General features: G+C 38.2%; 1 protein-coding gene across 4 annotated transcripts in view; it reads right to left on the bottom strand.

Moving 5' to 3' along the window:
• Nucleotides 1–12,617: 12,617 nt before the first annotated feature.
• Nucleotides 12,618–15,111, bottom strand: part of dock4b (dedicator of cytokinesis 4b) — a 173,987-nt gene continuing 171,493 nt past the window's right edge. For all 4 annotated transcript variants that reach the window (XM_056456057.1, XM_056456060.1, XM_056456058.1 and 1 more), the window contains one exon: nt 12,618–15,111. This exon is cut by the window's right edge and continues 735 nt beyond it. The gene's annotated coding sequence lies outside the window, so the exon portion shown is untranslated.

Here is a 15,111-nt window from a genome sequence, read left to right as displayed (position 1 = left end):
TCCATATCTGGTGATTTCTTTTTGATAGATCAGTCTTAGTGATGTCAAACGAACCAGTCGGTACTAAAGGGAAAATTAAATCTGTTCTGCTGATGCTGCGATTCTGAATCCACTTGTTGATAAGAAAGGGTGAAGCCACAATATGAACATTTACTGCCCGAAAGAGTGTTCCTGTGTTTAATCTCTGTTCCGTGTCAACCCCAATCAGTCCAAACTAAATTTGACTGAAAGTTTTTTTTCTTTGAGAGATCAACTTCAAATTTGGAATAGAATTTGCTCAGATATTTAGCTTTGACTTTCTGCCAATTTTGGGCTAAAACCGGTTTAGTAAAATAGATATTGTATGTGATGTAATAAAATATACAAGTAAAATATTTGTTATTAACTTAAAAGCAGATATAACTTTTTAAACCACTTTAGATACTATCTGTCAAGTGTCTTTAAAATGAGACCAAGTTTAAGGCCCAATTTTAATTCTATCCCTTAGCCCTTCCCTTTACCCCTACCCCTTGTTTTGCACGTTCACGTGAAGGGGTAGGGGTGTCTCAATTCCCTTTAGAATGAGGGCGTAGGGCTAAGGGGAAGAGGTAAATACCCCTCGAAATGGAGATTTTTCAGTTTTTTTGAAAGCAAGGGGTGTCAAAAATTTCCCAGAATACACCATCTGCAACAGCAGCATGGCTGCACACGGAATGAGATGCAAAAATTAGTATTTTTAGTTATTATTATGAATTTTTACAACAAACAAGCACATGTTTTAAGATATTCATAATCGCGTTCATGTTTTACAGTCATGCTTAAAAAAAAAACGATAAAATAAAAAGCTAAATTTGGCGATCTATAATCCATAATAGTAACTCCTGTATAGCAGTTCCACAACATTCTGACACTCGATGACACTCGAATACCCTGTCAGAAAAGTCTAGTGGCTGGGAATGAGGTTTTTACACTGTCTGGTACAATGTTAATGTTGTTTTTGTGCGTTTACATAGATACATATGGCCAGGGTGTAAATGAACAGTACAGTTACAAGCTTATAGTCACGTTATATGGTTAAGATAACATATAAATAAATAACAAATAAATAACGCAACTAGAATAACTACAACAGTTTCCATCGCAGATCTCTTATGAAGCAAGAGATCGTGATAACATATGATGACGTGTGCAGGTTTTGTAGTGCTATCCCAATTCTTAGGGATAAATTTTGAAGCCCTTCCCCTTCACACACTGTTTCAAGGGCCAAGGGGAAGAGGTAGGGGTACAAAAATAGAATTGGGATTGCGCCTAAGTCTATGCAAAGCATTGAAGATGCATTGTCTCTGTTCTGTAACGATCCCAAGTCTGCTCCAGACCTCATTGGAAAATGTGGCAGATTCTGATTGGACAACTCCATGCTAATTATTAATCTGTTAAACATATAAAAGAGAGTTTACTTATGTTGTTACTCAGGAGTCCTAATGTCAATGTGTACAATTTGCTTGCCGCTCTAACATCTTGCAAATTTGCATTCCTTATATCATGAAGCTAAAGAAATTTTCTGTGATTATATATCTTAATTTCCTTATTACGCCTGGACATATGTTTTACTGCCCGAAATAGTGTTCCTATGTCCGTTGCTTTGACTGATTATATTAGTTATATTGTTATAACTGATATATTAGTTTTGTTTTAAATAACAGTTCAAAAACTGGGGCTGATGGTTAAGGGGTTTGGTGCTCAAAAATTGCGCCAAGAAAAACTAACTTACACCATTAGGGCTCATTCACACCAAACATGATTTTGCTTCAAAAAATTGAGAGGCGAGGCTTTGACATGCTTTAGAAAAGAAAATGCAGCATAAAGCATGAGGATATCCAGATACAGCCACTCAGTGCCTGTAAACAGAAACTTGCAATGGTTGTCTCACCTCCTAGTACCGCTGATTGGTCCACTGCTTTGGAACTGATACTGATGAGCTGCACCACATGTAAAAAAAAAAGTTCTGTTAACTTGATTATGGTGTGTTAAACATGTTTACATTAAAAAAACATAAAAAGGTAGCATGTTGGAAAGGAAAAATGCGTTTTGTGTGAACACATCTATGTTCAAAATGTAGGGCCGAAAGTTAAGGGGTAAAACGGTGTTCAATTGGGCCCAAAGTGTGCAAAGAAAAAAACTCACTTCCACCATTACACCAGCAGCAGCCTGAACAGTTGATATACAGCAGGGCAGATCCATGCTTTCATGTTATTTCCACCAAATTTGAACCCAAATATCCAAATGTTGGAGCAGAAATCGATACTCAGCAGATCAGATCAGCTTTATTTTTCTCCCAATCTTTCCATTCTCAGTTTTGTTGAGCTGCTGTGAATTGTAGCCTCAGTTTGTTGTTTTTAGCTGACAAGAGTGAGTTTCTCCAGTGTTTTCTTCTTCTTCTGCAGTCCAACTGCTTCAAGGTTCGAGGTGTTGTGTGTGTTCAGAGATGCTCTTCTGCAGACTACAGATATTTGAGTTATGGCCGTCTTTGGAGGCTGGCATCAACAAGGCACTTTTTCCTCCAACACAACTGCAATATATTTTATTTTCCAAATCATTCTCTGCGAACCCCTAGAGATGTTTGTGCGTGATCAACAAGCATGCCACGTTACTTAAATCACCTTTTCCAGACATCCCGCACTGCAAAAACTCATTTCAGGGAAAAAAAAAAATTATTTATAACAGTTCTTTTTCCTATTTTCTCAGCTAAAGTTTCCACGAACTTGCATTATCATCTGACTACACTATACTTTCCCAAGGTTGCATACTGTATGCAGTAGCTCAATAGTACGCCTTGCTTGCTTCTTTGTCAGGTGCATTGATCAAGTAGTGATCTGCACTCATTTCCATAGCTATGATTAAACACTATTATACATTCTCCAGCAAACCACAAACAGACTCAATGCCTTCTTCAGTGTATATGTAATAGGTAAATAAATGCTTCAAATGGTATTTATACCCAACCATTTCAACCAGCACATCTTGATCTAATAGAAATTGTGTCAGAAAGGATTGAGTGCACATTCCTGATAGGCGATCAGGTACGCTATGGGATGGTAGCCCCAGAAAGTCTCACAACTGCTCTAGTAATCACTGGAATTTACACTAGAGGTACTTTACTGCACTATTGGTGTAATTCAAGGCTACCTGCGATTATACTATCTCACTCCAGAGGTGATTTTTCCTGTCGCTGTTCTCTCTGTTGCATCCATGATTTGCTCGATATTGTATCTAATTTGAGGGAGCAACCATGCGGGACACTCTCAGAGCTTCCAGGAGAGGTGGGATTTCTGCTTTTTATCACCATTGTGTTGATCAGTTTAAAATTCAGAAGATCCGCATGCATGAACGGTTGCACATGCAAGCTGAAAAGCCTCTGCTAACTGATTAAATATAAATGAGAGTTTAATGCATACACCTACTCCTACCCCTCACAGTGACGTCACTTGGTCTATTGAGCCTGCATGTGCAAGTCTGCAGTCAGATACTACTGCCATATCCTCAAGCGCACAGAGCTGGCGATATTTGATTGTCATACAGTACAACCACTTTTGAATGTTCACCAACTCAATGCATTTTGTAGTCAGATCAAAGCACGCCGTTGTGCAAGCGCTGAACTAAAACTGCTTAAGGCACAGTGGTGCAATTCCAAATAAATGCTCAGAGCAATATTTAAACTCAATCTTCCTGCTGCGGTGCAGATATCCACTGGTCTGGGGCCATTAAGACCATCTGCGGGGCCACGTCTACCTTTAAGTGCTGTTAAATTCAAGACAAGCTGTTTGAATGTTTTCCTTTTTTCCTGAGAAACATCAAGGTAATGTTGTTTACCAAGAAAAGCTGATGCTCTTGAGACGAAGAAATCAGCGAATATTCCCGGCGTCTGAGATGTTGTCCGCATCTTCAACCCGGTGTTGATGAAAACCAACAGAGTGGTGAGAAAGATCTCCAGTGTGCTGAAGGTGTAAAAAAAAAAAAAAGCCTTGTTCTCAATGATGAATCAGGCCTCGGGCAAGGCCAGAAGAGCTCTCTGGACAGTTTTAGACAACAGCATGAAAACGCTCAAAAATATCAGATATTATAAAGGACTTCTGTGTGTCAAACAGGCCTCACAGTCTGAGATTATACATGACCCCTGGAACAAAAAGGGAGAGAGTAAATGGCTGGGAAGTGGTGGGACATTGTTTGTGTTTGTACAAAACGAGTGACTGACTGAAAAACAGCATGCAATTCTTTCAATTCCCCCTTTGAGTCACTCTTGAGAAAAGAGGAAGCAAGAATGAACCTAGTTTCTTTTTATCGTGAAAAATGACTGAAATTATAATTTTGTAATTATTGAAACAACCCAATGATCAATAGTCTAGTGTTGTCTAGTTATATAAAAGTTAAGCAAAGCAGTTGGAAAATATGATAGAAACACTTTGATTTTGTATATTTAGGTGCAATTACGGTACGTCTAAATGTTTTGCACAAAATATGCTTTTAATGACAGAAAATTTAGTATGTTAGCGAATTATTGGAATAATTAACCAAAAACAATTATATTATGAAAAAACTGCAGATGTATTGTAAGTCAATAACTACATATTTCCCTCTAACTGACCTTTAGACTAGGTTCTACTAAAGCTTCAGTAATGTTAATGTAGTAATCAGTGGTGGAAAGAGTACTGAAATATCATACTTAAGTAGAAGTACCATTACTTGCCTAAAATGTAGTGCGAGTAAAAGTATCTGATGTTAATATTATTCAAAGTATGAGTAAAAAGTAGACCATTCAAAAAGTACTCAAGAGTAGTGAGTATTACGCTGTAAAAGCTGATGCATTACATGTAATTTGTGGATATTTGTAAACGTAACATTCTGTAGTGCGTTTAGTTATTGTCCGGCAGGCTTAAGACGTTAATATGAGGTTAGATTTAGGTTGTGATGTCAGGTGACCAAAATTCAATGTCTAGCCAGCGTCTAAGGAAAACATTATTTTGATGTCCAATAATGACGTCAAATGACGTTGATATTTGGTTGATTTTAGGATGTCTTAAAAAGTGACCAAAATCCAGCATCAAGCCAACATCTTAAACCAACATCATACTGATGTCAAATACGGACATTTATTCGACAGGTATGGCAACCAAAATTCAACATCTGATAGACGTCATGGTTGTAACGCCCACATAACGTCAAGCTGTAACATCAGTAGACTCTGATATTTGGTTGAATTTAGGTTCGACATTGACGTCGGCCTGACATTGGGTTCTAACGTCAACCCGATTTTCATTTCCAAACAGAATGCACCTTCCCCACGACATTGGGGTACAACGTCAATCTGAAATCATGTTGTCATCCTGTGACTGCTGGGTGTTTAAGACCATTTCAGTCATCCTACAGTAAACATCTGTCATCTTCTTATCAGTGACATGCATCTAAACAATCTCTGGGTCAATGCGTGTAAAGATTTTGGACATCTTTTTGACACTTTTAATGCTTCCAAAAAGTTTGCTGCAATTATAAATCGCCATGTCTTGAAGTAGTTTATTATGATGCAAATTACCTTCTATGTGCGATTTGATTGGACAGGAATCACAGGACTGATTTTTCTAATCCCCATAGACAAGAAAAAATAAAGTAGTGACTGCATGTTGAAGGAAAGTAGTGGAGTTAAAATATAGATACAGCACTAAAAATGTACTCAGGGGAAAGTAAAATCACACATTTTTAAAACTACTTAGTAAATTACATTTTCTAACTACTCAATCACATTAGTTTGAGTATTTCTAACTTGTTACTTTACACCACTGGACGTAGTCTATTTGTACACCATTTTAGGCTTCTTTAATGTTATCAAATAGTACTAGAACATTCTCATCATCTAAGGCACACTTAAAGCTTTTAGGACATGCCTCCATTTTTCAACTTTTATTATTTAATTTTTTCAAAAAGCTGAAAACAATAAAAGCAAACATTCCCTCAATGCAGATTTAACAAAGAAAATGTATTTTAAAAAATAGGGCTATCTTTTGGAAATGTCATCTAGCTAAATGTTCTCTTCAAACATATTGTATGAGCTGGGGGTTAACTACACCTAACACTATAATATTATTAATACTTAATTATACATAGAAAATAATCAATAGAATATATTTTGTATAACTTCCTGTTATTGCATAGATATAAACATACATACTGTTTAAAATTCTAATTAAGATACTAGCTATATGCACATTTTAAAAGCCAAATAAAATCCACAATAGTGCGGTTTGGTATGATTTGAGAGCACTACTGGCTGAATAATGCCTTTAATTAGGCTATTTGGGACATTGATGCTTTTTGCTAAACATTTTGAATGCACTTCTATCTTGCAAACCAAAATTAAACATTGGGTAAGGATTTTTATAAAAAGCGAGTTAATTGTAAAGATCAAAGTTGCTTATGAACTAAAAGCACCAGCACTACCAGCAAGCAGCATCACAACGGCTCTTAATAAAAAAGCTCCATTTTAACGCAGCGTGGAGTAAATATTTCAAAGGGCGCAGTTGGTGGTGGTCAGCAGGAAGAGTTTCGGCAGCTGGTGCCTGGCAGGGCTCTCTGGTGGAGGCTTTTCCCCCATATAAAGACAGATGGAGAGGACGAGTGACCTGGCAACCCAAAAACTGTACTTAGATATCCATCATTTCTCCCGCCATTAGTAAAGAATTAACTGAATTGGGAAACTAGTTAACTGCTCAGATCCACAATCACACTGTAAAAAACACATTATGTTGTATATTACAGTGCGAAAACCTAGTAATAAACTGCCAGTACATTTTCTGTTATTTAACAGACTCTATTTCTCTATATATTATTTCTTATACATTATTTCAACTACTAAAATGTCAAAACAAATCAGTTTGTTTTACTGTAGAGTTGAATTTTCAACATCAAAAGTCAAAAGAGCGGATATCAACATCCCATAATGCAATTCCCAATTGTAAATAAAAAATAAATAAAAATAAACGTCACCTTTTAACCAATGTGTTAATTTCAGGGCTGTCTAGGACAAACTAGATTTAAGTAAACCGTTCACATTTATAGCTGTTTTCGAGGGACAATCCTACAGTAGACCGTCAAAACCATGCCACGTTTAATGTTAATGCTAAAATAAAGTAGCCAGTTAGCTAACAGCTAACTATATTAACGATTAGCATTGTCATTTAGAAAAAAAATGCTATATAAAACGCGATGATTTGTCATCCATGATGAACTAGCCCACTAGCTGTCAGCTAACCGGACCGATGTGAATGCCAAACCCAATAATACACACATTTGACCTTTAAACAAACATGTTCATCTCAAGTGCAAATCATTTAAGTGCTGTTAAGATTGAACTAGCAGGCTAGCCAAGTAGCAATACCAGGGCTTAATTTGTGTTAGAACAAGCCGAATCTGGAACCTCATTTTACCGATCCCCCTCTTCACACGCACTCCCACCCTCCCTCGCCCCGCTTTTCACTTTCTTCCGCGACACCCTAAACTCCCCTGTCCCCACTCTTCACTTTAGTCCACGACACCTCTCCCTCCTCTGGTAACATGCCAAATCAGTTACCCTAATCTGTAAGGACCTCGCAATATACAAATTAAGCACTGAGCGATCCCATCTAGTATTTACAATTTAGGATACATTCATTCGTATAAGTTCATCAAAGAGATCTGGCTTCCTAGTGTTAAAATTGAAAATGCCATTCCAGACCGCTTAATTTATACCTAACAATAATAAGAAAACAGGAGTGGGGGAAAAAACTGCCACTGATTTTATTCAACTCTTCTGAAGCAATGAGACAGCACACAAAAAGTTTGGGAGGGAGAGAGAAAAACAAGTCATAATAACCATAGAAGAGGCCATTTATTCACAGTGTCTGCTATTTGGGTAATTTACTGAGAAAGATCATTAAGCTTAAAATAAAAAGGCGTTTTAAGGATGCGCTCTACAGTCGTGCACACTAATGAAAGCTCTTCACAGCGAGATTGTCTCATTTGCTCTTCCGTGCCCTAGGAGGCCTGCCAATGGCAAATTGATATCAACACAAATGACATCAAGTTACAAGGCGGCATTGTCCTCGGCAGTCAGACAAACGACAGGGAGGATGGATGGAGTCGCCTCGTGTGAATACGGTATCGATCTTACGGTCACATCAGGGGAGCCGGAGCAGGATAGAGGCAGAGCAGAACCGATTGATTTAGGCTGATGTGTGCTTAATTAAGAAGAGGAATCTTCCACAGACGCTTTTGCAGTTTCTCGCCGACTGCCTGCGTAATTATAAGTCAGCTTCAGTGCTTCCACACCTCCCGTATTCAAGTGTGAGGAAAACAGAGGCAGTATTGACTCAATACAGACAAGACTATCCTCTAATTACCCAGAGAATTTGAGAAAAGAACAATACGGCTCAGGTACAGCCGCCGCAGTCACACAGCTGCCGGCTGGAATTTACAAGGATAAAAAGCTCACAAGGATGAAGACGGGAAAAGGGCCACTGATGTGCCAGAATTGGACCACACAACATGGACAAACATGAGCAGAAAATCAATGGGAGTAGTGTCGGTGGCTCTTCGAGGCGCTTGCAAACACAGCTATGGTAATACCCACAGAGTAATCAAGTCAATGTCAGCAACTCCAACCAACGCCACTGTTGGAAGATGCGTCCATTCAAGCAAAACATGCTTGTACTACATGGTCACTGTTGACCTAATATGAAGCTGGCTCACATTGCATGGTTTATAATAGTCCTTAGTGGTTGTAGCTTGCATAAATATGATCCCCATGTCACAATGTAGGATCTGTTCTCATAATATCAGCAGACAGATACAAAAATATATCTCAATGTTTGTGTTATTGCTGTACTGTCAAAAACTGTTCTGCGCTCCTATTGGACAGTCATCATAAGAGTAGTCATACTGCAAGAATATCTCAATGTTTCAGGCACTGCCAGAATTCCAAGGAGGAAGAATCTGATCAGCTGCTGGTGAACATGTCAAACCAGCAATAAAAGACTACAGGCTTTAGTTTTGGGTGCACAATGTGAGCTTGGCTTTATTCAATACTAAATTAACACTTGATTAAAGTACACCAAGTAGTATTCTCTCTTTTAGTCTTTATGTTATGGTAATCCATACCATGAATGCATTTATGCTATGGTAAAAAGTAGAAGTGCCACTTTCATGGCCCAGCCGCAGAGGCGAGAGCATGACTGCAGAAAACAGTTGGAAAGGAATAAAAAGACTGAGCTAAGAATCCTGCTGCTGAAATAACAATCATGTGCCAGCATGACCGTGGAGGACGTGCTGTTAAGTGTAAGGGTCACTGACAAGTGCATTTATGCCGCCACAGTTGCATATGAGCCGCCCAAGGCGAAGAGCTCCAACCTTTACCATTCTCTTCCCACAACCACCCACAACTGACAGTCAAGTGCAGACCAACACTTAAGAAAGCAAAAACACCAACCGCTAGATACGAGTGCACAATAAAGTGGTGGAAGAGTTGGCATCAAAGATTTGGTGGTTTTATGCAGCTTGGGCCGCATGCAAATTAATTTGCATGCAAAACGGAAGGAAGGATTAATGGATGGATGTTTAATTTAGCCCTAGGTGAGTATCGGCATACAGATCACACTGTGACTCAAGTGCTTCATTTTATCCTCGTTCTATTGTAATTTCCCAATCCTCACTGCAAGTGGCCACATCACTGTGGCGTTTCCACTCAGGCTGATGATGGGCAGTTCACTCAAGTGCTTCAATGTCATGGCCTGGTCAGCAGATTTCTCAGATGTCCTTCCTATCTCTCAGGAGTCTGTCAAACTAGCAGAATGCACCTGTTAAGATCACATAAAGGCTGCTGGACATGGTCCAAATCATAGGGGGCTTCCTACACAGATAGCATCCTAACTACAACGGAACCTTGGAAGTGACCGATTTGAAGCACTTAGTCATCAACTAAAGCTGATAAAGAAAAAAATAATAATCAATTTAAGTGTGTGCCATTTTAAATTGCTTATCCCTATGCCCTGATCCCTGAAGGGTTTAACCTTCAGATAGAGTGAGGGAGCTTTGAAAAGATAAAGGGTGAAGTGGACCAAAAAAATAAAGCAAACTTAAAATTTTCTTTAAAAAGGAAAAAAACATGGCAATTAAAAAAAGTATCCATGACTCACGAAATGCATCACTAGGCCCATTTGAAGTGGCCAAAGAACTTCTGTTTAGGAAGAGCAAAAATCCCTGCTATGATTGTTCTCACGCCAAAGGAGGCAGATTTTTCCTGCTTGGATGCAGCAATATTGGCTGTGCTACAATCCAAACTTGTATGTCCTTGCAGAGCCGCTTGAACTTAACATGAGGACTTGCTCTCTCTATCAAAATCATGGGGTCAATGGTCTGCACATTTGAGCTTCTTTGGTCTTGACAAAGTGGAACACACTTCAACATGGCAGTGGGAATATTCCTGTGGGGAAGCAGGTCAAATACAGCCATTCTATTTATTCATCCACTGACTTGATAAACAAAACAGTGCATTCATGGATTTTTTTTCCCTAGGGGGGTTGCACGCTGCCTCAGATTTTGGGCAACAAAATTGTAGCTTATCATTTGAAACTTTGACAGCTGTGATGCATTAAAATGCTGCCTAACTGTGCAGGTGACAAAGTTGTGGAACAGAGCCAAACTCGGCACTTGCATAACTTGCATCATATTAGGATGTTGAGGTTAAGCATAACTTTCTAAAACCACAAAATAAGTTTTGGAACAAAACCCTTTAATATGGCGTCCATGACCATTCTCACTCTGTATTGCCAGAGGTAGATTTGGAATGCAGTAGTTTTCTGACTCTATTCAGTGCACACTGGCAATGTTTTTCCCAGGCTACCTGATATTTTTGCCAAAATATTGCAGTTTAATTACTGGAACAAAAATTTTGTTGGTAGCATACCCATGTCTTAAAATGCTGTCTATGTAGGCAGCTATCTATTTCTTAAAACAGAGCCCCTTTCACCTCCAACAATTTAACATCTTATTAGGTGGTTGACAGACTAAACCTCCATTTAATTTGGGTTGGATTTTGCGGACCAATAAATCAAATAAGTGAAAAGTGTCCATTTATTCTGAAGTGACGAAGTAGTTTTGGAACAACCTTTCAATATACTGTAGTGGTCATGACTGTTCTCACTCTGTTGTGCCCAAGATAGATTTATTCTGTTTGGTATGCTGTAGTACTCTGTCAATTTGTCTACCATCTTGGGGCAACTCACACCGCTATTGATTCTTTCCATCCTACCTTGAATTTTGGCCGAAATTTTAGGCTTACCCTCTGGAACAAACCTTTTTGTGGGTAGGAAACCATTGATGCTTTAAAATGTATTCTGGCTAAGGTTGTGGAGGTGCTCTGTATTGTTACACAAAATACACCATACAAGCTTTTTCATCATTTATGATCAATGATGTGTCCATCATCATCAACAGGAGTACCGCCATCTATCTCTGGTGTGGACAGCAGTCAAATCCAAAATCTAAAGTTCTCGCACCCAGGATAGTTGTGAGATACGGTTGCCTACATCAATCCTTTGTTTGATGTTCAGTGGAAATCCCCATAAGATACCTGCAAGAGTCCTCGACGAGGTTATAACACAGAAAGCAACAAAACAACAGAGAGAGAAAAGGTGGGTAAAGCCAATGGGCAAATCCCAATCAGCCGAAAGCATAACAGCAGTGATAGAGGAAATCAGAGGGATGAAACAGGAAATCTATTATCCATGAGCTGTTTGAAATCTTAGTCTCTGCCGATGAACCTCAGTCCCAGATGGAAACTCTGTGTTCTTTTATAGTTTGCTGAAGCTGAAAAACACCTTGAGCTTGTGCTATGAAGAGCTCAACCAAGGTAAGGAAACGTTAAGACCCGCATTTCTCCTTCCCCAGCCTTTGACCGTACCCATAAATTTACAATTCTCTGGGTGTTTTGCATTTAAATGAGGTACACTTTAACGGGAACAGTTTGTGAACGTTTTGAAAAAAACATAAAAAGGATGGAGCAGCAAAGGCTTGGATTATTTACTCTTGCTTGAGCCCTTCATATTCCCCTGGTCCGGAAGACTTCCCAATTACAATTTCCACTTTACCTTTTAAGTAAACTGCGAATTTCCTTGGAAAAATCCTCGATTCCTCACGTCTCAGGCTGGGTACAAACTTGCCATGACAGTGTGGAGTCTTCAAACGTCCCACCACAGCAAGACTGCATTACGTGTGCAAATACAGGTCTTACTGAACAGAGACAAACCCATGAATAATGCAACCGACTCACTGCACCTGGAGGAATGACAATGAGATTCCTGCTTTTTCCACCGTTATGATCCTTATTAGAGGTCCAATGGGCTGTCATTGAGCTTAATCTGTAAAATACACACACTGCATATACATACATTAGCTCCATCTCCAATTCAAGACTCCTAAAGAATATATGCAACTCGGTTTGTTGACATATTCAGACTGTTAACTTGCACAGAATAAAGAAATTGGTCCTATGCAAACATGAGGTAACCTTTTAGAGAAAAGAATGCAATGAGCTGTTGAATCAAAACGTTCTCGCTGGAAATGTTTATTAGACAGGAAGTCATTAGAATGTAAATGTGTTAGGCGCTTTCTCGACCTCATTTTCCCTACGCTCACAAAATACATAAATATTTGACATTTATCATCTTAATTTGCTGTTCAAACATTCAAAGCTGTAAATTTGTTATAGCTATACTTCTTATGTTAAAAACATGTTCTGTACAATAGACAAGATATTGCATTTGGCGTAATTACAACAATCTCGTTATTTCATTTACAGTTCTGATTTTCATGAATGTCATCATCGTCTGGCATTCGCAAACAAATCCAAGTCTCATAAAATGTGACCATAAAAAGGAGAAAGAAATCATACTTCAGTTAATTTGAGAATTAATAAGACGTATAAAATAAACAAGGACATTGTACTGCGTTAGACAATCACATTTTCCTGGCCTCTGCTTTTATATTTGGCAGAACTTCATTTGAAGGGCCCAAAAGAATCGCAAAGTTGGCAACAAATGAACTTAGCATGCAAATGCACAAACATTCCTGCAGATTTTACACTATTATGCACCATGTGTGGCATCTACAGATGCATTTATGCATGTTTAGGCATGTGTTGTCATTATTCAAACAGGTTAAACAGATATACACTCTACCTGTGTTTTTTACAGGTGAATGAGGTTGTGGAAAGTGTAGTCCAGAGGTGCCAATCCAGATTCGACCGGAATGCATCAGCTCTGATTAAACGTGAACAGGAATGGCAGCCCTTATTGCCCAAAGGCAGCTCGAGTCTCTGTAATGCCCTAGGTAGATCAAGTACCATTCATAAGAAGCTCTATTACCAGGTTATATGACTTTGTCTCACTATCTTTCAGACAACCAGCAGCAGCATGGTAACGCAGCGCTGTAAAGTGATCCGGTGCACCATAAGTCCTTAACAGTGAAGTCTATTACACTGGATGTCTAACGCTCCATTTGCATCCTAATAAAGCATTTCCGGGTTGAAGACATCCATTTTCCTTACAGCCCACCTGTTCCTTTGGCACCACACTTGGCAAAACTCCATGAAAGTCTGTTTCCATTTACATTGCGTAGGCATGTGCTCTGTACGGAAACTCTTGTTGGGAATCTCTGGGACCACCTACACAGATTCCAATCATTCAGACCCCAAAGAAACTATCAATGCTTTAATGCTCCAGAAAGCCTGTATAGACTCACCCACGACTGTGCTCAGATTACACATATGGATTGGAGGTATAACTTTTGATTACAAACACACAATAGACAATACACTCGTCTAACCAATGAGAGCTCTTTGTGTGCAGATTTTTAGCAATAAGACTAGAGACTTGGTTTTAAGAAAGTAGCAGATTTTCTAAAAGTCTATTCACACTGAGTGAAAACCGACTGAGACATGACATATAAGCATTTTTCTTCAACCACCGATTCTGCATAGTCCAGCACACCAGTGGCAAGTCAGAATTATTAGCCACCCTTTGATTTTTTATTTTTTATTTTTAAATATTTCCCAAATGATGCTTAAGAGAGCAAGGAAATTTTCACAGTATGTCTGATAATATTTTTTATTCTGGAGAAAGTCTTATTTGTTTTATTTCGGCTAGAATAAAAGCAGTTTTTAATTTTTCAAAAAGCCTTTTAAGGTCAAAATAATTAGCCCCTTTAAGCTATAATTTTTTTCGATAGTCTACAGAACAAATAATTGTTATACAATAACTTGCCTATTTACCCTAACCTGTCTAGTAAACCTGATTAACCTAGTTAAGCCTTTAAATGTCACTTTAAGCTGTATAGAAATGTCTTTAAAAATATCTAGTCAAATATTATTTACTGTCATCATGGCAAAGATAAAATAAATCAGAAATGAGTTATTAAAAATATTATGTTTAGAAATGTGTTGGAAAAATCTTCTCTCCGTTAAACAGAAATTGGGGAAAAAGCAAACAGGTGTGTTAATAATTCAGGGGGCTAATAATTCTGACTTCAACTGTGTGTGTGTGTATTTATTCTTTATATATATATATATTTTTTAATGAACGGGGAAATGGCAACTGAAACACTGCTGAAATAAAAATGATGAAAATGTAAACAGTTCCAGTTTGTGAGCCTCTTGCACTACAGACATAAACCCAATTTATTTATGTAAGCCTATTAATAATAATATGTGCATATATAACCAATGTGTATAAATATTAAATCGCAGGAAATATGAGAATTAGTGCAAAGGCACACTTTTATCACCTCAAACCCAAAGAAGTGAATAAAATGCAAATTAATACAATAAATATGATCTCCCCCACACTTTATAGCCTTAAATGACAAAAGCTCAGATTAACAAGGCTGTACCTTTTCTCTAAAACGACTTCTATAACGTGTTAAGGTAATATTTCACCTCACATTTTGTCTTGCATTCAGTGTGAATAGGCCTAAAGGAAAATGCAATCCTGAACAATTTGTGCTAACATTAATATGCAGAGGACTTCTAGCACCTTTTGTCTATATAAAAAAGTA

This window comes from Danio aesculapii, chromosome 4 (assembly GCF_903798145.1).
Source record: "Danio aesculapii chromosome 4, fDanAes4.1, whole genome shotgun sequence".
NCBI classification, from domain to species: Eukaryota; Metazoa; Chordata; class Actinopteri; order Cypriniformes; family Danionidae; genus Danio; species Danio aesculapii.
The sequence above is the reverse complement of the archived record's forward strand: the minus strand, read 5'-3'. Positions and strand labels throughout refer to the sequence as shown.